The sequence below is a fragment of the Puntigrus tetrazona genome, chromosome 12, assembly GCF_018831695.1.
Source record: "Puntigrus tetrazona isolate hp1 chromosome 12, ASM1883169v1, whole genome shotgun sequence".
NCBI lineage: Eukaryota > Metazoa > Chordata > Actinopteri > Cypriniformes > Cyprinidae > Puntigrus > Puntigrus tetrazona.
In genome coordinates, this window is record NC_056710.1 from 2,957,352 (window position 1) to 2,983,388 (window position 26,037).

At 34.7% G+C, this 26,037-nt stretch overlaps 1 pseudogene; it reads right to left on the minus strand.

Annotated features, from left to right (window-relative positions):
* LOC122355763 overlaps positions 1-26,037 on the minus strand; it is a 26,274-nt pseudogene extending 237 nt beyond the window's left edge.

Here is a 26,037-nt window from a genome sequence, read left to right on the forward strand (position 1 = left end):
TATTGCCATCATTTCTATTATGTATGTTTCACAGTTCAAAACAATTCTACTTCAACCATCTAATGGGTTGTCTTTTACAGCTTCCGCATCAATCCTGTTTTCATGCATGCGCTGGATGCTTTCAAAATGACATTTGATTAAAATAAGCTCCATTTTGGAATGTGAAAAAAGCAATTAGCAGCGTATGTGGGCACAATATTCAGCACAATGCTTTTACTACATCATAGTGATGTCTTTGGTTCATTATTTTTTTAATTGCGCAGCCATTACTGGACCGCCTCGAAATAACAAAGCATAAAGGAATCATACGTCCCACAACCCACGCTTATAAAGACTTAGTGTGTACGGTAGGCATTGTTCCCTGCTCCTGTATAACCTGTTCTGATTAAATTACATCATGCAAATTAAATGGAGAATACATATTTTTCAAATTTCATCCCTACAAGGATGAAATAGTGTGCCTGTGTTAAATGTTGGACATGAAAACTAGGGTAAAAATTATTCTTCTAATAAATGCTATTAATGTTAACCTTGAGTACAATTTCAAGGCCAAAGTACAACATATTTTTATTTCTATGTAAAAAAAAAAAATTCTGTAATCTCCTGTTTGAAAAAAAGGATCAGTTCAGGTGAAATATTCATATTTTTTGCACAGACCAAAATACAATATTTAGACAATCGATTAAATTATAGCACTTTACTGTCAAAAACATACTGTTAGGTTACACTAAAATGTTCCAAAATGGCTACAGCCCCAAAATACTTGAATCTAAGAGAAAGGTTTTATGATTGTTTGGGGAGAATATAGCTGTTTAAAATGACTGTATCTGCTTTTACTCTTTATATTCAGTTATATCACAACAGAAGCTGAAGACAGAGATGTAACCATCTTCTCTCTGCCAGCAATGTGTTGCTAAGCGACCATAGAAGAGCCGTGTGAATTTGTTTGCATAGATGAAGTGAGCAGTATCGTCACTGCTCTGGTACACTGCTTTCTCACATCCACTATGATAAGTGGATTGTGGTTTGCAAATTAGCGTATACGAGAAGTATTATGTACCAAATGTACTTCTGTTTGTGCCATTTACAATGAAAGCCATCATGAAGAGTCTGTGTTCTATCTTTTGATCTCATATGAATCTCAATTTAGACTCCCATTTGACACCAAATTTACACTCCAAATTCTCCATAGCACACTTTCTTCCTCCGTCACATGAACTGTGAATGGCAAACTGTGAAAGTGTTTCATGCAATGTTCATGTAGCATGCAAAGTGTGCTTGTTTGTGCGCCACACTATAGCCGGAGCTGTACTATTTCATAGCTGCTATGTACAGTATTTTCATGCTCATATGAGTAATTTTGGTTGGTTTTCAAAAATATACACAATACACAAAACAGGGCTAGTGAATGCCTGATATCTGATTAATAAAACCGAGGTACAAAGTCTGAAGTTATGACAGCGTTTTAACATTTCTGTGTCTGTGTGTTGCAGATTTAAAAAAAAAAAAAAAAAACAAGTCCAAATTTTTAGTTGATTTTGAAGTCTTTATTAACATACATAAGCACATAGCATGTCACAAAAGATCTTGTGCTTGTTTCAAAAACAGCGGGTGAGAGAAGCGGACGGAAAAGGAAGAGATAGAAAAATAATTAAAAAAAGAATTTTCAGAGTCGCTAAGCTTTGCTTCGGGGGCAAAGCAAGAAACATCTATTATTAGAACAGTATTAGTAATAGTAATAATGAGTAGTGGTAGTAGAGTGCAGGTGAAGTCTCCTAGTAGTTTGAGGGAAAAGAGAGTAATAATCACTACTAAGGAGGTAGAGGAGGGTGAACAGGAATACAGGAAAGTTATTTCAAAAGCAAGCTAGTTACTAGCAAAGATGCAAGTTGCCCTTTATTTAGGTATCACATACTGAGCTACCTTTTTCCTCTCTCACTAAAAGCTTTGCCAAAATACCAAGTCAAACATTACCAACTCTCTGTTTGTTGTTTTTCATGAAGTGATTGAATCATCAAAAGCAAGTGATTGTAGTAACATTTTTACATGAGCACAAAATTAGAGCTATTTACAAAACAATACTATTGGTTTTAGTCTTATTGCTTGCTTTTTCCACTCCATAAATCCTTTGTAAAAACCAGACAGCATGATGTCGCTTTTACAACATGACTAAAAGTATGAGGAGGAAGATGGTGTATCCAGCCAAGGCGGGGGTAGTGGGTGGTAATAACTTAGCAGTTATGGATGTGGGTTGGTACAACAAATATTACAGACTTGAAAGGTCTGTGTTGAATAAGTGAGATAATCTTCACTGCTTCTGCCCTTGCGCAAGGCAACGTGTTCTACATTTTTTGTGTGTGTAAAAGTCAGTTACAAATCCAAATTTTTGTTTGCAATTTTAGGGTAATAAAAACAAGTTCATGAAGAAATTGCTGGACTTACTAAGGTCACATTACTTCCATATTAATTTCCTGGGTCAACTAGCAACAACTACAGGGAATATTATTATAAGGTCACATTAATGTTTTCATATTTACTGTGGCTTGAAATCTGAGATTATGAGAGCCTTCTCAGTAGAGCTGCAAAAACTAAATGGAAAGGTTCAAAATCACATCCACATAAAAAAAAAAAAAGAAACAAGGTCGACCTATACTCCATGCAAGTAAATTCACTATAAATGCTTTGATTTTGTTTCATTGCAGCTTCCTAAAATGTGCATTCTTAGTAATCACCCAGCCACACAATGTTCTATAACTAGCATTAGAGTAAAATCCAGCTTTTGCAAGACAAAAATGACAGTAAGAGAGCCTGCATACTGAATGACAGTTTGAATCACCGATAGCTTCTTACGTTTTATGTCTAGATGTTGGAATAATGGTGATATCAAGGTAAATGTTTTAAGCTTCAAGTTAAAGGTTAGTTCTGCCAAAAAATAAAAATTCTTGCCATTAATTCACCCTCATGTTGTTCAAAATATCTGCCTGACTTATGACTTATTCTGCAGGAGAATGAAAAAACTTTCATTTTAAACTTTGCTGATCTTTGCTAAACGGGATTACACACTTGTTGATACGCTGGCTACCACTATGCATTGCATTGGTATGAGCACTGAACCTTTGCAGCAACTAATACAAATACGCGACACCACCGAATATATATAACTAAAATCCATTTTTCCAGTAGATTCCACTTTACGACTCATATTGCTTAAATTTCTCAACAAATCGAAGCTCTATTGCAGTTTTTCCAAAAAAAAACCAAAAGTCAGTTTCAGCCATTGTTTATACACATTGTCTCATATGTAGTCAAAATATACATATGCCACCTGGCGCTAAAGTCCTAAAGGCCGTTACACCAACACGTCATACTCGAAATAATTGGCACAACACAAAATTGTTTCAGTAATCACATAAACCCCCTTCATTTTCCGTTTGCTAAACATTTGACTCAACTGAAGCTAAAATCGCGTTCTGGCGTGCCTTTACAGCCCCATGAAGGTGAGGGTCATCAAAGCAAAAGGCCATTGTTGGAGCATAACACTCAAACATACGTGATTCAACTAAACAACTAAGATTTGTAGGGAACTTGATCCAGAGACCACTGAGCAGACTCTTAACCTCAGTGTTGATAAAGGAGAACTAAAACAGAAACGGTCTAATCTGCTACTACACACACCTGTTAGGCACAGGGATCGATACAACACAGGTGAGCGCTAGAGACACACTGTGCTATACTCTCGTAGAAAAAAAAAAATGATTGAAATAAATAATAATAAACCTCACTAACACATACACAAACCGAGAGCGCTCATACCCACTGGCATCTTTAACAATAACCCTTAGTCCTTTCTTCTGTGGCTAATGTTGTTTTGTTGTTGGTGTTTTATCTAAAACATTTTGATGCAAGACTTCTTGTAACTGTTGTAAAACAAGTTTTCACTAGAGGTGCCACCTCTTTTTCCCTCAGTCAGCTCCTAATCATCATCTTCCATCCACGGGGTCTGTATCCCAGCACGTAATGTCGATTACTGCGGCAGACCATAACACCTAAAAACGTTATATCCAGGATCTTTTCTGAGGCAATGAAGTGACAAGTAATTATGTTTTTCTTGTTTATTCATATATTATATCAGATGTGTCTGAGTTACATACATCTGCAAGAAAGTAATCTCTCATGTTTTTTTTTTTTTTTTTTTTAAATTATCCTGTATGTCATTTTTTGAATTTTTGGTGAATATCTCAACCACTTTGTTTCTAAGGGTTGTCAAGTAGTGTTCACTGAGATCACTATAATAGTTTTCAATAATTGTTTTGAATTAGTTTTAATTATGTTTTCAATTTACATTTGACTTTTTGTTAAAGTTTTTTGTCATTTGTATTAGCTGTTATTAGAGGTGTTGTTTTTATGTTTGTGTTTATGTCTTTGTATTCCAGCTTTACTTTTAGTACATTGTGTTAAACTAAATGATTTTCTTTTCTTGAAAACAAGATGTAATTAACTAATAATTTTTCCTCTTGAAAATGCGCACACACACACACACACACACACATATACACATATATGATATATATATATATATATATATATATATATATATATATATATATATATATATATATAATAATATATATATATACACACACACACACACACAAACTGCATGATAGTCATCTAATATCTGTCATTCAGCAATGCTATTATTATTTATATACTATTATTTTATTCATCTTTTGAATTATAATTAGTGACATTTTTCATATTACTCTGAATCCCTTTTGAATTTTTTTAATTTCCACAGTTTTAATTATTTCATTTTTATATATCTATATAATTGTACATTTTTTTTTTTGTTTTTATTAGCATGAAAAATTGCATTCATTAAAATCAGTTCATGTTCATCTGCTGTGATCTCACCTGGTGGTTTATTGTAAAAAACTGGTGTTGGGCCGATTTCGCAGTGCAGCCATCTGACTGGGCAAAACTTCTCCTCACTGTGATTGGCTGAAATGGCACTGGCCTGCACAACACACAAACTGTATATGAGTGTACTATATATATAAATCTGCATACAAATGTAGCATCTTTGAATATATATATATATATATATATATATATATATATACATATATATATATATATATATATATATATATATAGTATATATATATATATAACTATATACTATATATATATATATATATATATATATATAGTATTAAGTGTCATAGAAAGCATGCTGCCATCTAGTGACAAAAAAGCATACATATATACAGCGTGATGGAGAATGAGAAACAAGACAGCATTTCATTGTTCATTTTAATAGTGAGTTCTGCTCACCTGGGTCCCCTTCTTTAAGCAGCGTGTCTCCAGCCAGTCAACAGCAGCTGTCCATCATCATGTCCCAGCTGTCAGAGAGCCAGAAGCGTGCTGCAGGGCCTGCACTTTGTAACTTTCAGGAGGTCATCTGGTGGGTTCCAGCCCGTCCACCAGGCTGGAGGAGTCATCTTCATGTGCCAGTGCAGTAAGGGGTGTCAGGGCACCTCATCCTAGCTCAGAAGCGGCTACTTGGGAGGCAGGGGAGAGAGCTGGCAAGATGAGGAGCTCCGGTGTCCTCCATCAGGTCCATTATGTGGCTGGGGGGCCTGGGAGGGAGCTGGTAGCAGGGCGCTGAGCCACTGTCCCACAAGTCTAGCAGGCTGTCGTCTGTGCTGGGTAATGCAGCAGGAGGCGGACTGGGGAGAAACTGCCAGGAGGTCTTGACAAATCAGATTCCTGCACTGGAGTTTGTTTGGGAGTGTCAAAGGCTAGAGGAAAGAAAATGTAAGAAATATAATAATGAACTATATTACATATAAGCTTTTGGCGAAATATATTGTGCCACGAAAACTTTGTTTTTAATTAATTCCAAAGAACAATATGGAACATGGAAGTTAGAGTTAAGTTAAAATTTTCACAGAATAGAATTATATTTAGGGTATAAATTGTTCCATGTGATTACATAAAATATTAAACCAGAAAATATTGGGTTAACAAAAATCATTAAGGGGAAAATTTAATTTTTCTATTTTTTACAATGTTTAAATGTATACCATATAAAAATATATCAAATACACTTCAGTTCAGTACTTTTGTCCTGTAGGAAGCATTCATGGTGAAAATCAATGATTTTATGGATATGTTTTATAATACTGCTGTGATTATAAACAGTAGAATTCAGCCCCAGTGAAGTCTTTGCTTAAGTACACTGCCATTTAGTGCAGGATTTATAATTATGAGCAGCTCCAGTCAGTCAGCTGTGAAGGCAAACTACAACCTGGACAAACAAATGAGCTCCTCGCCGCATCACAGTGGCCAGATTTTATGCAAGAGATGATTTTGAGGGAGCAATAAAAGTCTGCAACTGTGTAAATGATTAAGCTGAGATTCAATATTTTACATACCAAATAGACCTTTGTATAAGTCATATTTTATAAGAAATTGTGGAAGAATCAATTTCTGGTTCTAAACTGTTTTTTATTTGGGAAAATAACACTGCTGCTTCAGATACAACATGCATGCATTGTATGTCCTTTATTTCTTTTTCTTTCAAAAAGCACTCCAGCTGAAACAATGTGTAAGGTATGTTCTGTGGTAAAAGTTGGTTGCATGAAACACACTAATATTAAAACTAAAAATGAGTATTAAGTAGTATATAATAACGCACGCCACCCAATGGTCAGAAGATGAAAAGTGCTGGTGTTTTTATATTTGAGTAACACATATAGAGTCCGAACAATAAACCAATTTCCTACTGACCATGTTCTTAAAGTACTAAAAAAGTTTTAAATCTTATATGTTAATGGCTTTTGATTACTTAGTTTGTCATTGTCATGAGAACTGGTGTTAATAATAGTTTCTTTGAATTTATCATGAGTAGTGTGTCCAATAATCAATAATTATTCGATTTGATTCTCTTTGAGAACCTACTTTTTCAGGTTTTTATTTTTTCACCAAATTTGTTATTTGATTTTACTGCATCGATAAATTTCTATGGCATAAGGACAAACTGCATTAAACATTTACACTACATAACAATCATGTCATTGTCAAATCACTTTTTCAACCATAGCGCAATCACCTATTGGACAAAAGTAAAAGACCTATTAATTCATATTACTGATGATTGTAAGGTTTTTTCAGACATTTTTGCCTCTGTTGTGTTTGGTCCCCAATTTAACTGGGCGCATCTACAGCATATTTGTTATTAATATTGATTTGCATACCTGTAATCTTTCGAGACTTCAATTGATGTGGGTAAATATTTATAAGGTTAGTCTACTCCAAATGAAAATTCTGTCATTAATTACACACCCTAATGTTGTTCCCAAACCCTTTAGAATCCTTAAAGTTAAGATAGAGTCAATGTGACGTGGTTGGTGGTTTCAACTTCAGTTTTGCAGCGCTTATGAGAATAATTCTTTTTGTGCAGCTTAAAACAAAAATAAAATAACTCAACCATTCTTTTCCCCTGTGGTTATTACTTAAGAATTCATGATTTAAATCATGAAGTATATTTATATTTTTTGGGCTTCTACATTTATTAAATAATAGCTTCTGTTTCTGTTTAGGGAAAAATGCATTGTTATATACTTTAAAAATGGTAGAAAGACGTAACTTTGGGGGGGGAGAGATAATGTTTGGATTATAATTATGTTGTTGTATTATATTTGTTTTCTTTCATTAAAAAAGGATTCTGCATTAGGAATACAAAACTTCAATTTGAAGTGTGAACTAACCCTTTAATGATAGGATATGAGAGGGGCATAAGATCAGGAAACATCCCGTGAGTAAGATCTAAACTCATGTTAGCCACAAAAGCATAATGTACAAACCTCTGGGCAGCAACTCCCACTCAATATTAATGAAGAGGAAAACCGAATTATCAAAAAAAATCAGGCTTGTCACAAAGAGGTCCCTTGTTCTTGAGGCCTTACCAAACTCCTTTCGAAGAAAAAGTCCTCATACTTTCTCCTGAATGGCAATTTTGGGGGATGGAGTACCTTCAGTGGTCATGCTGCGCTGGAGGATTCCTTCCGCAGAGCCATCTGGAGATCAACAGCAGAAGATGAAGCGCTTGATCTGGGCTCAATTACATCTCCAAACAACTCCATATTTTCAGCCAAAATATCAATCTCAACTGAGATGATGAAGTTTGTAAATAGTCTGAAAGTACTGCCAATGTCGCCAAACAATAGTAGCCAGTGTTTTTGTCTGTCGAAAAAATGTGCATCGTCTAGCAAGCGCCTCACTAGTGATCATGACACAAAACACAGACATGCCAACGTGACCATGAAGACACAACACAGTGTGTGAAGAAAATTAGTTCACAAATTTACAAAAGCATGTGGTTCCTGAACATGCACACACTATTACAAAATGACGGCACAATAAATATGTTTTATTAATATAAATGTCATAAATTTTCCTTTAGCATGTATAATCATATGCATCTCATCAATGTGTCATGGCGTTATGAAATGATACATACTGAAAACACTAAGGGATTGGCCTCTCGATCTCATGATAAGCTAAAGCAAGCTTGACAAGTTAAAAAAATATTCACTAATTGTAGCTTTAAGTGGCATGTGGTCAGTACAGGACAGAATGTAATATAATCATACAGCAAATATCTAAAATCCATACAATTTTAAAGGATAACCCCTATAATGATTTGTCTAGTCTTTAAAGAATGTTCAATACAGCTGATTTCTTTAATATCTCCAATTGCCTTTCCCTGGAGAAAATAATACTTAAAAGAAAAAGAGTTTTTATAATATCATATATTTATTTATTTCCTTCTTTGTAGAGGGATTAAAGGGTCATGACATGAGACACCAAATTGTTCTGATGATCTGAATCAAAGCAGTTCTTGTATGCTCAATAAATCCTGCAAGTTTCCTGTGTAATATAAAAATGTCCTCATCATCAATTAAAAAAAAAAGCACATTTCTATGTAACCAACCTCAGAAAGTAAGCTTGTTGGGATGAGAGATGTCACCCGGTCGAGCCAGTTTGCCTTTAACATAACACATTGATGAAAACTTATCTTCTAATCACAGGCCTTCACAGAACATATTAAAAATAAAATACAATAAAATAAAAAATGTCATGAGCCCTTTAAGAAGTCTACAACCAAAAGTCAGAGATTTAATTTTTGAACTCAAATAGTTATCAAAATTAATTCAAAACAAATTACTGTATGTGGCAAGAATAATCTCATTTTGAAAATTCAGAAGAAACATCTGAGACAAAGTTACAATGGATGAAGCATACTTAAAACCCAATTAGGTCTCTTGAGCTCTGAAAGAGCAACCTCTGAAACTACAAAATTTTCCACTGGAAGCCACCAACTTGTAATGCAACAAAAAACTGAGATGCAAATGTTGGAGATAGCCACTTTAATACAACTACAGCTGAAGGAAGACCCTCACAAGACATAACAAGCACAATTAATGAAAACACAATGACCATCATAAAACTTTGCAGGAAAACAGTTGTATTAAGATCAAGTATCAATTCAAATTTCTGAAAGGTAAAATCCATTGTACCACTCAGAAAAAACTTTAGATGTTGGGTCTTGGTAACAGACCTACTTTTTGATCCTCATAGCACACATAAATAATTGTGGACGTTATTTCATCCATCAGGCGTTTGCTGTTTATTCCCACAGTCAAACACACCACAAGTTGTCAGCTCTACAAAGATCACAAATGATACCATAGTCATACAAGGTCCACGGAACGCAAGTCTCTAGGGCTTGGAAACCACAGTCACATGCGTGTGCAATGTGGCATACACTCACAGGTCAACAGGAGGGTGGAAGGAAGCGACAGGGCTACTGGTTATCCAATCTCAGAAAGAGCATAAGAGGAAAAAGGAGGGGGACATGAGGGGAGTAACATTGTGAGATTCAACCAGATCTCCTAACCAAAAGAATCACTTTGTCTCCAGTCCTCCAAAACGTCCATGGTATAGCTTCCAAAATAACACATACTCAGTATGTTCCCTGTGCAAAATACAAAATCAACAGACAACAAGTATAGAACACAAACAGGGACTGTGGACCCAGAGGAAGTATGGCAATATGGTTGAAACTATTGAAAGAAATGGATTGTGACACTGAGAAAGCCATAGTCTTAGTTAACTGTGAACGGAAGGTTACTTGGAGATGGGACATACAGAAGGGGGAGATGGTCACTTGAGATTGGACATATAGTTCCAACCTGTGAGAGCCGAGACACAGTGTCTTAAAAAGGTGGTTCTTGTCTTCATCAGACACCCTAAACCTGCTCCAGAGTGGGACAGTTTTCAGTTCACACACTGAAATTCTCTGATTGATTAAATCACATACAATTTCCATTCTGTCATTATTTACTCACTCTCATGTTGTTTCAGAACCAGAAGACAATTTTTTTTTTCATGGAACACAAAAAGGAGATGAAATGAATGTACTCTTTAATTCAATATGTAAAATAACATTAACAAAATGTCATAATCTTGACCTTTTACAGTAAAATTATAAAATTATGTTTTCATTTCTTTTTCTGTACATCACAAGACAGAAGAAAAGGTCTGTTGCTATATATTTCATTATACAACATTAATGACTACAAAATATGTCATGTGTGCGTAGTAGCTATTAAATCTAAAAAGTTGTAACAAACTTTCATTACACTTTTAAAATATGTATTTAGATTGTTTAATTTATTTATTTATTTATTTTTGGCCTGTATGTTTATTATTAAGCATTATTTTGTTGTTGGTCGGGCAGAAATGTTTAAAATATTAACAACCAGTGAATTAATTTTTTGTTAAAATACTCACCACATATATACAGAGACATAATATATTATTTAAAATATAAAGATTAGATTAAGATTATGATCAATTTAGTATTTTACATGTGTGCACACACACAAAACCAATCACACTATTTGAAAAAGAGCAGTTTGACATTCTTGAAAACATCTCCATTCGTGTTCCATAGAAGAAACTAAGTCACATGGATTTGGAGTGACATAAGGCTGAGTAAATGGGGACAGATGCTTAACTTCAGAGTGAACTATCCTTTGATACTAGCACATACTGACACTGGAAGACCAGGGTGCATCCGTACAGTGCAGCCACAGTGAATGTTCCTGAAGCGCAGTGCTGCTGGAGAAGCCAAAAGAAAAATGGTAATTCAGTGAAGAGGGTGGCTACAGGCTAGGCTGGTGACTTTGTGATCCTATGCTGATGCAGTAGCCCTCAGCAAGATCTGTCCAGTACCTTACCAGGTGGACCTGGCTGCCGCCCGTGAATGGGGCGGAGTGCGGTAGAAGGGGGCGGGCTGCAATCGGATGGGACTGTGCTGTTGCTCAAGAATGGACTGTCCCAAGCGCCTGGTAAACGTGGAGACAGGGACCATCGTGGCGGGACACGCGGACACCGACGCACACACATAGAGCCATGTGCACACAGGTGTGACAGAGGAAGACCAGACCAGAGACAGACAGGAGAAAGAAATCCAGGGACAGAGAGGGAAGAAATTTGTATAAAAGAGAAAATGATTAGAGAAATATAGAGGAACGAGTTCAAATAAGAAGCACTTGGCGGATGTGCAGCAGTTGGGTAGAGGTTAAATAAGATCCAGGATCAGCTCAGAAGGATAGATGGAATGTTGAAACGGAAATCAAACAGATGTGTTAACAAATCCAAAAGGATGGAGTGAGCAGAAGGAAAAAAGAAATTACCAAGAAATGGAGAGAAAAAAAGTGAGGTAGAAGGAGAGGAGGTAAGAAAACAGTTGTTAGTGTGATGGTCTCACACCCTCTGAATATAAAGCAGCAGTTGTTTCAGTGGTTGTACCCCTTCATCAACAGATCATAGTGAAGAGTTTGACTTTCACTCCAACACTGAAAAGGCTAAGATCTTAAATAAACTACTGAAATAGCATAATCAACCAGTAATAATATTACTCAGTCTGTTGGAAAATCGCACTAATATATCGCTTTTTGACAATAAAGAAATTCCTTGCTTCAGCATCCCTGCTGAAAAAGAATCCTTACTTTATACTATCCTATGGTGGTTTGATGGTTTAGGAGGGCTTATGTCAGTGAGAATAGAGTCCTGGAATTGAAATTTCCAGATGCTTTTTTCCAGAAAGTATTGAAATCATTGATTTACTCAACTTCTCTACAAGGTAGAAGGTCTGAAGCTGATGTGAAAAGCTGAATATCAGCTGAAACAAAACATGTTCTCAATACTAGTATACTTTAATAAAAAAAAAAAAAACATCAGTTAGTGAGCTGTATGCACAATTAGCGATTGATTTCAACAGAGAGTTTGCATGTTAGCATCGTTGCTAGGCGTATTAGTGCTTAATATTCGATTAAACATATAATACATAGAAATCTTATATAGAAATGTTAGTATTTTTTGTATTATTATTAGATTGATTTGAATTGATTTAACTAATACTCTAGATTCTGGCCAGTGAGACATACTAAATGAACAAATATTATAACATTTGAATAATCTATCTCTATGTATACAGTATATGCAACAGTCCTTATCCAAACATGTAAAAATGTAAGTATTAATTGATAAATTAAATAATTGATAAATTGATTAAGTAATCAAAACATTCTCTCACATTTTACAACTGCGCTTACATTAACTGTAGGGGCTTATGAAATTTAGATCCTCTTTAACCTCGGTTCTTTATATATATAAATATAAAGTATATCAATCTCTACATAATTTAACTGTCTATGAGCCCAACAAATCTGTGTCGTGATGTTTCAGAGCAGAGATTTCCAGCACATTCTGAGACAGATGGTCTCTCCTGAGCTGTGCTGTTTAACTCATTAAAATGGGACAGATTGAGATGAAGCGAAGAGCAAGAAGCAGGACAAACAAAGGCTTAGGATTTAAAGATATATGCCCTCCTCCTTCTCCTCTCCCACTCTTTTACTATGATCTTACTGGTCCTGTGTGTGGGTGACTGGTGAGATGTCCACGCATGTTGGCTGTGGCCCTCTCTGCTTTTCTGAAGAATTCACGAGGGTTACTGGGCCTTTGGGCAATGATGGCTGCTGCTTCCTAGTAAACATATTAACATCGGAAAGCAAGGTGAAAGATAGATAGATAGATAGATAGATAGATAGATAGACTAAAGATCCTGTATTGACTGCACATGCACAGAAACACAATGTCTTGAAAATAGCATGAGGAATCCACTGACCCACATGTAAATCTTAGCAGAATATCTGTCATCATAACACAATTCTGTCCCACATTTCGAGTTTGTTAGACTCAGAATCTGTTCCTTTGTAAAAAAACTTATTTGAGAAATTAACCCGATTTTTGAGTGGCCTTACAAAGTTCTGTTTCCAAATCCCACCTCGACCTCTGCTTCTTTGTCCAGGGAAGGGTCTTCATAGCTGGGCTCTGTCTGTGGAAGTGGATGAATGCGCTTGTTTATTTTCAGCAGGGGGCAGCAAACTTTTTTTAATAGATGTTGGGACACTTCACATGAAGTTTATCACTTTACAATGATTATTTATTTATATAAATTCATTCCATTTATTACAGGACAGTCATTACTGGAAGACACAAACGCATAACCCATAAAGCATTTAGCAAATGACTCTGCAAGCCATAAAAGCATATCTTAAAAAGCAACTTGGTTTATCAGGCGTGCAAAGTATGCACACTCTTACAATCAAGGTTGATTCCCTTGACCTCTCTTTGGCTCTCTTCCTCCTCCTGCATCTTCTTCCCTGTGAGCACGATAAAATCGCAGATAGCATTATATAATCACAGGATGGCTGTGTCATCAGTGTTGGCCGTTGTGGCACCATTCTCACTCTGTTCCTCGACGGTCGCTCCCTCTCACGTGGTAATTGCTTCTCTCTTTCCTCTTGCTCTTTTTTCCAGCTCACATCCTCTCGGCTTCAAAGCAGCTGCCGCCTACTCAAACCTTCCTTCTCTCTCTGCCTCCTTTCTCAACTCCTCCCGCTTTAAACAAGAAACATGTCAGTAAAACATTACTAAAATGAATTTACAATCAGCATAAGATTACAACAATAACATTTATACTTATTATTTTTCTTATTTTAATCATATTGTATGCATGTGATATCACATTTTAGTGGATACAAATAGATCTAAAGATTAAAGAATGCAATACTCATTTTGTGTGCAAAACACAAAATGATAAAAGCTTACATATTTTTGGAAAATATAAATATACATGTATAAATCAGATTTTCTCTTGATTACTTAACAGCTAGCACTTTAAGTGTATCCTAAAATGGGATTGTTTATTAAGTTATATTTAAAATTGTACCAGTAAATATTAAAATAATTAATATTTCAAAATGGATAATTGAAAAATTGGAAAACATATTGTGTTGTGATATGTTTTTTGTTCTGTATTATATGTCTTAAATTTATCTACACTGGCAAAGATGTACGCACTTTTTATAAAAACATTATTGTGAAATTTTATTGTTATTATTAGTAGTAACAATAAGAACTATATGTTGTGTAAAACTCAATATAGATATGTGACCTGAAGCTGAGATTTATACATCATCTGTTGATGTATGGTTTGAAAGGATCAGACATTTGGCCATTTAGATACCATATTTAAAAAATCTATGCGTTCTCACCCTAGTAATTAAGTTTTTAGCAATGCACAACATGATCTTTACTTAATATCCTGGATTTTTGGCATAAAGAAAAATCTATAATTTTGACTCATGCAATGTATTCTTGGCTACTGCTACAAAAAAACCCTGTGCTATTTATGATTACTTTTTGTGGTACAGGGTCACATATGTTTCACTCAGTAAACATTACCTTTTTTATATTTCACTGCTTTAAGATTATCTAGTTTTCAAATCGAGCCGTTGTTTTCATAATTGATTTTACAATTAGGGACTGGAATTCGTACATGAAGAATGTAGCAGTAAGTATAGTAAAAGTTTCAAAAGCAAGAAAATTTCAATAAAACCCTTGAAACATTAGGGGTTAGTACCCAGTTAGCACAATATCATTGAGCTACGAGAAAGCAGAATCTATTCTAGACTTAAGCTGCTAATAAATGAATGGTGTCAAACAAAATCTGACAGAACTACTTCCTCATAATCTTAAACAAAGAGACTAGTCAATGGAGCTGATCAAATTATGTGCACAGAACTAGCTTACAGTGGTTCACACTGCCATCCTGCAGAGTCTAAAGATCAAGCATTTTGCAGCATAAAACCCCAAGGAATCAGATTGCTACCTTGGCTTGTTCCCAGAACTCCTCTCGATTGATTTTCTTCATCTCAATCTGCATTTGTTTTCTGGTAGGTGGTGCCCATGTATCGAGAGGAAAGGGAAAGTGTGAGTATTTCGCTATATTTCAAATCTGGATAGCTAATCACAGACAAAGATGTTGATCTATCGGGAGGAACTATGGACAGTTTACTTCTTCTCCATACTTAAAATCAGCTAGAAAGCACAAACACAATCACAAAGGTAACAATTTCACATTATTACTTTAATTTGATGACACTAGCAAAAAAAAATGTATAAAATATCCAAAACAGTGTTAATCTTTTTTTAATCTAATGGTAATCTACAGCATTTATTATCATTATCTTGTTGTTCATGCAAACATAATTCATATTTTAAATAAAATGTTTTATTTATTAAATGCACTGTGAACTAAACATGAACAAACAATGAAGAATAGTATTTTAATGAGTAAATATTAAGATTATTAAAATGCAGTAAAAATGCATGTTAGCTAATGCTAATAATGGGAATTTATTGTAAAGCACCCAAAAGATTAGATTAGATTACATGCTTAGAATTTGTTTGTCTGAAAAAGCTACGATATGATACACTAATACAACATTTTAGGTTTGCGTCATTCAGATAAGGGAGCAAAAAAATTCTTTGCTTCTTGGAAGGATCTTGGTTATTTTAAAAGTGTGTGAATAAATTCAGTGTTTCACATAGAACAGAAACAATCATTGTTTCAGTTCCTCTGTATCAACAATGCAGCTCTAAGAGCTCTTTCCTCTAAAAACAGCAACAAGGCTGTGCCTGTGTCAGACATCACACTATTAGAGAGCCATTCACAGACAACTTTGATTTGACCTCTTCCTGTAGAGTCCATATGCACGTAAACAAGCTCACACACACACACACACACACACACGCACACACACACACACATCAGGCCCCCTCTCAACCCTTAAGCAGCCCTTCTCTCTTCCGTCACCAATCACGCACAACGTGCTCTGCGTTCTCCCTCGCTCTCATTCAGCAAGGCGGCTAAGCACTGGACTCCCTACTGGAGCGGTCCCATTGGTCAGCCCCTGTCCGATGGCCGAGGGGTCGATGTCGCCCATGTGCTGCTAGCGCTCACAATGACGTCAACACCCTGGAGAGAGTAAAAGAGCATCAGTAGTACTGCTGCAAACACACTCACATCACCTGGCAACCAGCATCAACCTCGCATTTAAATGACGAGCACTTTGTTAAGTCACTATGGCATACAGCCCGATTGTCCCAGGAGTGTCAGACAAAGAAGAAAGTCACAAAAGCATCGTGGTGGGGAAGGCATGGGCAAACTGCTTTGACAAGTTCCCTAGGACGCTTTTCTGATTCTTCCTTTATCCCAAGTATGAGAAGATACGTTAAAAGTCTGTAGTATCAAAAATCATGAAGCGTGAATCAGTGCAAAGTGTCTGTTTAAAGGGACTGGTTCAAATCATTCATTTGTGCTACCATTTTTTAAAGGGTTATTGGAGTTCATTAAATATATAAAAGCAGGTAAATATTAATTCAAAAATAAAACTAGTAATTTAAAATAATAATAATAAAAATCTATGTATTATGTACTGAAAACAGTGTGAAAATGTTTTTAAGACATATTTTAAAAAAGAACAAACATTTAATTATTAACAAATATTGTAAATTTGCATTCTTTGTCCATTAGAAGAAAAATGGATTTAATTGTTTTGTAAATCTGTGATGAAACTTTCACTGGCAGCGCCAGGAAATTTTTGTGAAAGATTTTTTTAATGTCAGAGGGGTTAACCTGGTTAAATAAAGACTACTGGAAAAAAGTAATTTAAGCGCACACATATCACAAATAGGCTAAAAGCGCTGAGATATTTGACTCCTAATGCCTCTCTAATTTGACTCTAATGACTCTAATGCCTTTTAAAAATGCTAATTATTAATAAAGAAGATAGGGGGCACTATAACAAAATGTACGCTACAGTTTAAAAGGTTGTGTAGATATTATGTTTTTGTGTTTTTGTGATTTTTGTTATGTTTTGTAAAGAAGTCTCAACAAGTCTTATTTGACACAAAATACAGCAAAAACTGAAATTATAAAAATTATGTGATTTATCTCCTGTGATGGAAAAACTGAATTTTCAACAGCCATTAATCCAGTCTTTAGTGTCACATGACTTTTAAGAAATCATTCTAATATGATAATCTGGGTGCTCAAGAAACCTAAATCAAGAGTATATATTTTTGAAACACATATATATATATCGCTTCAGGATTCTTTGAAGAAAGTTTTGCTTATAGCAATCATTAACAATATTAAGATTAGCAATAGCAATATTAATAAAAGAATGATTGCAGACTTACTATGTACAGTATGTACATATCAAGCTTGATAACCTGTGAATCAATATAAATGATAGGAAAAAAATGAGAAGTGAATGCAATTAGGCTTTTCATTCTGTATTAAAAACAGGTCTTCAGCGTGTTTGTAAGCACACAAGAGTGTTTGTGTGATCGCCGTAGCATACTGAGCTGGACTCTCTAACCTGTTTTTGTAAGAACATCAAATAACCGACTATATCTAGTTCACGGTGTTTTCAATTACAGCTAGATGAATGCTGCCATCAGTCTTTTCAGCAGCTGAAAACGTGAGCAGCCGATGAGTTGACTGGCACTTTAGATCAATTCATTCCTGATAGCAGCGCTCTCTTTTCAACCTAAAAGCACAATCTCTGTGGCGGCCTTGGTCACCTCTCGCTGATGTTTCATCGTGGAGCTTCTCTACACTTCTCTGGTACTTCTATTCTCTCTCTCTCTCTCGCCCACGCACCCACGCTAAAGAGATTGAGAGATTTGAAAAGGCGAGCGCCCCCATTCAGATCCTCACACCGACAGACACCTCCAACACAATAGCCTGAAGAGGACTGTGTTAGCCATTCAGGAAACATCTTCTGCTGCACATTACAAACTGTTAGGTACAGAAGCACACACATGCAGCAAACCCCCCACAAGACTCTTTTGGCCCACCCACATGACTAGTGATTTACTCTCTATCTGCTGGAGCACAGGACTGAATTGCAGCGGAGCTAAAGAGGCATGCTGTTCAAACAAAGCCATACAGCAAGCCAAAACAACAACAGATGAGATGGTGGTACTGAAAAGCACTGGAAAACATTATGTTCGTATTCATGCATTATATGAGTAAATGATTGAGTTTTCACTTCCTAAAACAGCTTAAAAACAACAATTATGTTTCAATGAGTAAATTTCAAAAACAGGTTCAGGTTCATTTGTTTTACTGTTAAAAAAAAAAAAAAAAAGGCACCTTTAATGCATACATAGCAAATAAAAATGAATCATATTTTTACTATGATTTTTTACTGTTTTTCTTATTAAGGTATTTCTCTACAGAAAAATATATAAATGTTATACATATACTGTAAATATAAATGCAGATATCATAAAATGTATATCATTTTACATTAATAAAAAAATATAGTGTACACAACACTTGCATTTTATTTGGGTTTGTTTTTGTGATTCTGAATTCTGAATAATTTTGAATCATTATTGCGTATGCAACTGTAATCAGACGCATACTGGACTAGGCAAATGTTTATTGTCCATCTCATGTATGAAATGATTGTTTACTGTCTTTTTTTTTTTGTCTTTGTAAGGTACAGTACACTTTGAGCTTGGGAAATGTGCAATATAAAATATACTATTATTTTACATATTTTTGTGATTTGTTTCCCTATTATTAAAAATGACAATTGAATTTATTATAATCATATATTAAAAATAAAAATATAAATGGACAACTCAACAATTCTCATTGTAGTGATTTTATTATTATTATTATTATTATTATTATTATTATTTTATGATTCACACTGCATTCTGATTACCATTTTGATAAAAATTATGCATAAAGAACAGAAAGTGCATGTCAAATGAACTTAAATCGAATGGAAATATTTCATAATTTATCTTTTTAAAGTATTTTTTACATAATAGTAATGATAATTACTATCTACTATCCACTAACTTAGGATTACTTTTTTGTGCATTACTGCTAATGTGAATTAGGAGAAAACATGCTTCATTCTCAACAAAATCTCACAATGAGTCAAAGTAAAAGTAAAAATACAATACAATCTTTTGAACATTCTCTAAAGTACAACTAATTTCTTCGGTTTGATTTGTGGCTTAACTCAACCTGCCTCTGGACCAGCTTTTGTGAGATTCAACCCTAACATTAACAAAGAAAATTGTTCTTGATGAATCACGCCCCTTGTCTTCAATCAGTAGAAAAAGTGAAAAACAGCTAACTCTCCTCACATGCCTCAGAACAGAGATAATGTGAAAATGACAGTGGATTATTGCCCCAATTTATAAGAGAGAAGTAAAGATGCTTGTTTTACCTTGGGAAGACCCACCTGGAAAAACTCATTTATGGTGGCTACATGACTGGCACAGGCACACTTCCCTAGCATCAGGCACATCTTCACTAACCTGAACACACGTTGTTATATATGTGTTTATTAAAGAGCAGCAACTGCAGAGTATACATGAAAAGTACTTTAGTACTTCAGAGTATCAAGTAACATATAATTGTCTCAGACTGCTCCCTCAGGTAGTTACAACTACTGCATTCAGAAAACAAAACCTGATAATCACATACTTTAAATTGAGGTGAATAATGTTCTCACAGCAACTGATGTGCTGTCTTTCCAGGAAACAGACCATTTAAAGACATACTGCCACTTTAATAATTCAACTAACAACAGGTAGACTTCTCTGATCGGCACATATTGAAAATAATCAAGCTCACACAATTTCAATCAATTGTTTTGACATAAAGGGATGAAGAATACCAAGAATACAAAGTCCAAAAACATGCTTGTAAATAAATGAACATAAGAAAATAATGATACATCTAAGAGTGGTCTTTCATGACTTCACTTCAACTTTTTACAGTGGCAAGTACGCTTCAAAAACATTGCTTTAAAATGGATACTAAAATCTTGCCTGGAGGCTTGTTCTTTTATTTTATCTATTCTAAGCAATATTATCGAAAGGGATTCAGCCATAATTTTTGCCATCCAACTCATGTTTTAAAAAACCCACAACGCCTTTTAAGTCGCTAACCATTATTCTGGCCCATATCAGCCTAACCACAAGCAAACAGAACGGATCTTCTAATTTAATCTTGGATTTTTAGCAAAATTGTAATTTTATAACTACTAATTCAGGATTGCGGAGGCTTCACGCAGAGTTCCCAATCGCCATCACAAAATTATTTCCTAATTTTGCATGATAAAAGAAACATGTCTGATTTCAGGGCAGCACTGATGTTGATTGACTGTAGTTATGTTGACTGCTGTGTCTTTGTTGACCTCCAGATCTAGTGTTCTTCTTGCTAACGGGTTTCAAAATTCACTGAACGCAGGTTGTTGCGTCATCTCACCCAGTTGATGAGGATGTAGCGTGGCAGGGCTGCGCTGGGCCTCCTTCAGGCTGCAGAAACCGTACATGATCCGAGTGTTATCGAGAGGTTACTGCAATCTCTGCCAGGCCGCCATCTGTAAAACACAACAATCACACTGTTTAGATAGAAAAGTCTGTTTTAGTGTACTAATTGCAGAAAAAGAGAGAGAAAAAAAAGAAGTAGAATATTGTCTGTTTTGGTCTGACCACACAGTGATAGTACATCTAATCAAGTCATTTCATAAACTACTAATTCAGGATTGTGGGGCTTATGTGTGGCTCCATCAGAAAATTATTTCCTGCCTTTGTAAGAGGATAGTTGTTAGACCTATTCTAAATACATATAAATACATATCTTTTCAAAACATCCTTAAATGTTTGAAGTATCCTTAAGATAAACTATAAGTTTGTTTTCAAAAAGTACATTTAAAACGTTGTAGGAGATGTTGATAAAAAGGAATAAATTTAACTGAAAATAAATTGAGATATTCCCTAATAACATAGCCAGTTTGTATATAAATTACTATAAATAAAAACAGGTTATACTTTATTTTAAGGTATGCTTGTTACAGTGGGATTCTACAAATAAAAATATTTAACATTTAGTGTATTTATATTTTATGAGAAATGTGTATATTAAAAAAAAATAGGATATGCTTTTACATTAAATATACTTATATAATATAAATTATCTTAATATAAATATATACATGTAAATATTTTATGAATACATACTTTAATGCGTGTCTTTATATATATATATATATATATATATATATATATATATATATATATATATACATTGTGATGTAATTATTTGAGATTAATGATTGTCCAGCAGTGTAAATATGTAATATTAAGGCATTAGGCTGATAACCCCTTGACTGATTGGCTAGTTACTGCTTCTCATGAAAGATATACACAGAATAGATCTCTAGAGAGTGTTCGGTAGATATAAAAATACATACACACACACCACAGTCTTGTGGAAGTTCTTTCTTGTTCGGGAAAGAGGAAATTACACAAAGAAGTAGACACATAAGCTAACTACTTACTACCCACATAAAAAAAAATTAATTCCATGTGTATGATTTTAAGGTGCAATTTTCCCCAACGCTGTGTTCACTAAACTAATTTACATAAATACCACTCTTGGTGATTTAACACGATAATTTGAAATTACACCTGGATAAATTGAATAATTGTGACTTTGAAATCCAACTGGCTAAGCTGTTTTATTTTTTAGTATTTCCATTCGTTATGCTGTCACCTGTTTTGTGCATAAAAGCAAGAATGCATGAATGTCCTGCTCTGCTTGGCATTGTTTTCATATTGTGCTGGTATTTTCAACATCATTAAGATATAATACTGTGTATGGAATTGGCACAAATACTTCAGAAACAAAAAGCCAAGTATACGCTTCAAATAAACATTGGTGGAAATCTCTTGCAAACAGACTTTCCAGCTTCTGAATGGTGTTCTGTGTGCTAATCAACACGGCCCTTAATAATAACCCTTCCATCAGTCACAGACTAAATGATTGTCATCAGTGTGAAATGACAGGTTTCCCTCCTCCATCTCTGAGGGAAATAGGAGACTGTGCGGCTTGATGCATTATAATAGTTTGAAAAACGCAGTGAGACTCTGAACCTCCCGTGTTTCGGATCTGTACTTGGATGGTTTTATGAATATTTACAGTAGATATGCTGCAAATGAACGAAGACGCTTTGTCTTTGCGCAACGCGCTTAGCAGAGTTAATATCAAAACATTTAATGCGTTTGGCCTCTGTCACGATACAGTCGCATTTACAGTGCATTCTACTAGCACATCATGGTACATCAACAATACAAATGAATGTCATCAGTCACAAGCCGACAGCGTTATTGCTTGTGCATGACTACATTCTGCTTGGTTATTATTAGATCGTCTATATTTGGACAGGAAGTATGTTGAGACGTAGCCTCACCTCCTGATGCAGACAGGATCAAATCGTTACTGTCATCTTCATATGTGTATAAGGCCCTGCAGCACAGAGAAAGAGGAATCATATTAGTAAAGCGACTATTCAATCAAAGATATCAACAATGACATCAATAAATCAATACAAAACACTTATATTTAATATACATAATATTAGTTTTTTTGACATTCTGTAAGCATGCCCAATTTATTAATACCATATTACTTTCTGGTCAGTATTCAAATGGATATTTGTATACTTATATTATATATATATATATATATATATATATATATATATATATATATATATATATATATATATTTTTTTTTTTTTTTTTTTCATATCTCAAAATTTTACATATGCAAATTATAATGCTGTGATGCCATTTAAGCTAACATTTTTTTATTATTAAAATGTATTTATTAAATAAAACAAAGTAATTGCCATTTATCAGTTATTAGCCAGTATGTGACCATAATTATTTGTTCCTTATTAAGAAAATCATAATTTGGTTATATAGAACAGTAACAGCGCAACTCTTTCTCAAATAAGTGCATGAATTGAGGCATAATTCACATCCCCAGCACAATTGCTTTGGGACAAGTTAGATGCCCTGGTTTAAAACTTAGGGTTAGGGGTTGCTCAAGCAAGTACACAAACACAAATAAAAAAAACTAATGAAAAAGTTTTTTATTTCCAGGTCAGTCCCATGCACAACCCTTTATAAAACTCATCTCCATGGTTTTGACAGACTGGAATGCATTCTATCCAGAGGGCCAAAGCAGTGCATTTAGGGTCAAGGGTGCCGTTAGCTCTCGGAGGAGAAAATGGCATTATCCTCTGTCATCTGAGAGCTCTGTGTAGGAGGATAAAATATGGAGCGCTAGTACTTAAGTTATTCTTTTAATAAAAGTGAAACTACTGCTTTTTCATCCTGTTTCACGCTTACCTGTAAAAGCAAAAATAATTCTGGTAACAACTGTGGATTCCAAACCGATATCTAGAGATATTAATGAATTGTGTATGCTCAGATAAAAACACGCCCCCAGCTTTTCTAACATGCCAAGGCTTTGATGTTTCATTCTTTAAATAATGGAGGTAATCATTAACATATTGCAGAGCACGGCTAATCTCATTCCCATCACTGCAAAATAATGAGTAGAAGTTTGGTGCTACGCTAGTAAGGACAACAAAGAGAAGAACAGAAGTTCTACTGCCGTAAGCTACAACATGAAGCATGGGAAATGGATGAAAATTGTGCCTCACGGTTTAGATGAACTGACGTGCAGCGTTGTGAATACACTGTCCCAAATCTATTTAAAACAAAAACTTTATGAAGTAAAAACTGTACTGACTTAATTGTATAATGTGCACTTGTAACGTAGATTAAATCTTAATTGTACAAGTGCATTTTCAATACACTTTCAAAAAGTACACTTTGCATTAACGTTACAGTAAATCCTTTACTAATCATTATGTTTTATAAATCTTTTTATTAAATTTTTTTCTTTGTAATTTTTTGTTAAATATTTTTGTTACTGAGTGTTGCTAGGCACCAGATTTAGTCTCCATGATATTTTGGTCTGTAAATCCGTAGAACATTTAGCATTCACAAGGCTAAACTTGAGTCCAAAGCACAAGGATGATTTAAACACATAATTGCGAATTCTTTAGGTACTGCCAATGGAAGTGGGCCTAAAATCCCAAATGCAGGACTTTCCTCACCCAGCTTTATCCTCCAGCCTTTAGCAGGCATTATACCGACAAAGAGACACATATTATAATGCAAACAATCATATGCAAATGATCTAGAGCACAGGGAGAGAAAAAGACATCTCTAAGCTGTGCAATGCTTGGCTAAAGCCAAGAGTAAAATTACTGCACGGATCTTCTGAAACATGAATCACGATGTTACTTGTTAATAGAACAAAACTAACAAAAGCGTAGAACAAAACTAACAAACATGCCAAAAATGAAACGGTGTGGTTGAAGGACAGCAGGGTTGATTTGGATCTTTTATTTTGGGGTTTAACTGTTCCCCCCATGTGTGTTAAAATTGCATACAATTGCCTATTTTTTTTGTAATTGAGCCTCAGCATCCAATGCATATTATGATAAGTTCTTTTGAAAGCAAGGTAATATTTGAGTTTATTAAAAGTAGCATTCAATTTCAAGATATATTAGTACCATATTACAAATTCACTGATAGTTGTTAATAGTGCATATCTAAATGTATATTTTTACATTTAGACATCATCATCTAAAGCTTATTTAAAGGGATAGTTTACTCATATGGTTCATTCAGTGTCATAATTAACTCCAGTGAAACCTCATTCGTGTTGAAACACAAATAAAGATTTTAATGAAACCTGAGAGAAAATCTTTCCAATACTCTGACACTTTGTAAAGTTTAGTTATAAAATAGTAAAGTCTTCTGAGGAGACACGACTGACACTCTTATTAAAAACAACTAATAATTCAATAATCTTGCTGAATGTAATCTTAAAACGAGCATACCCTTTTCACAATGATGTCATTCCTAAATTAAATCGACTAATTTAAAATCCTTGATTTTAGCATTTTATTTTACGTTTGTTCAGACAGAACAAATACAATCTCAGTTAAGTCATAATGCAAACAAATTATAACAGAAACAAATTGGACTTGTGTCCGTGTCATTAGAAAAAAATGTCATGGAAAAACTCCATATTTACAGATTCTGAAGGAAGTTTGTAGGTGGTTACTAGCATTGCTTGAGGGTTGCTTGGGGGAGACCCTAAAGCAAAAAATACCTCTGATAGTAAGTGTACTAATGACTTGAGTGAATATTTTTCTGCTGGACATTATTTGGGTTCATTAATGATTCTTTTAGTTATGCATGGGGTTGTGTTCATGGGATTGTGGTTTACTGACCGATGCTCCTGAATAATGTGTAAAGGAGAATAACACTGGCCCACAGTGCACGGCCATGGATTATGTGTGCATCCAGTACAGAAAGATTTGAAAGAATCCATTCCATCACATGAGTACTTGATCCTGCAATTATTATGTGCAGTTATTATAGAGGAGCAGAAAATACATCACATGTTCTTTGGAAAATATATAGCCTACAGCACCAAAATAGACCTACTTGACTATGCTCTAATTGTTTTCTGTCTGAGTGGTCCCACAATTAAACATCTAGGGCAGAATCCTCAACCCTCCCCCTTAACCAAATATCCCACATCAGTTCCTCTTTCATCACCTCTCCCCAAACCAT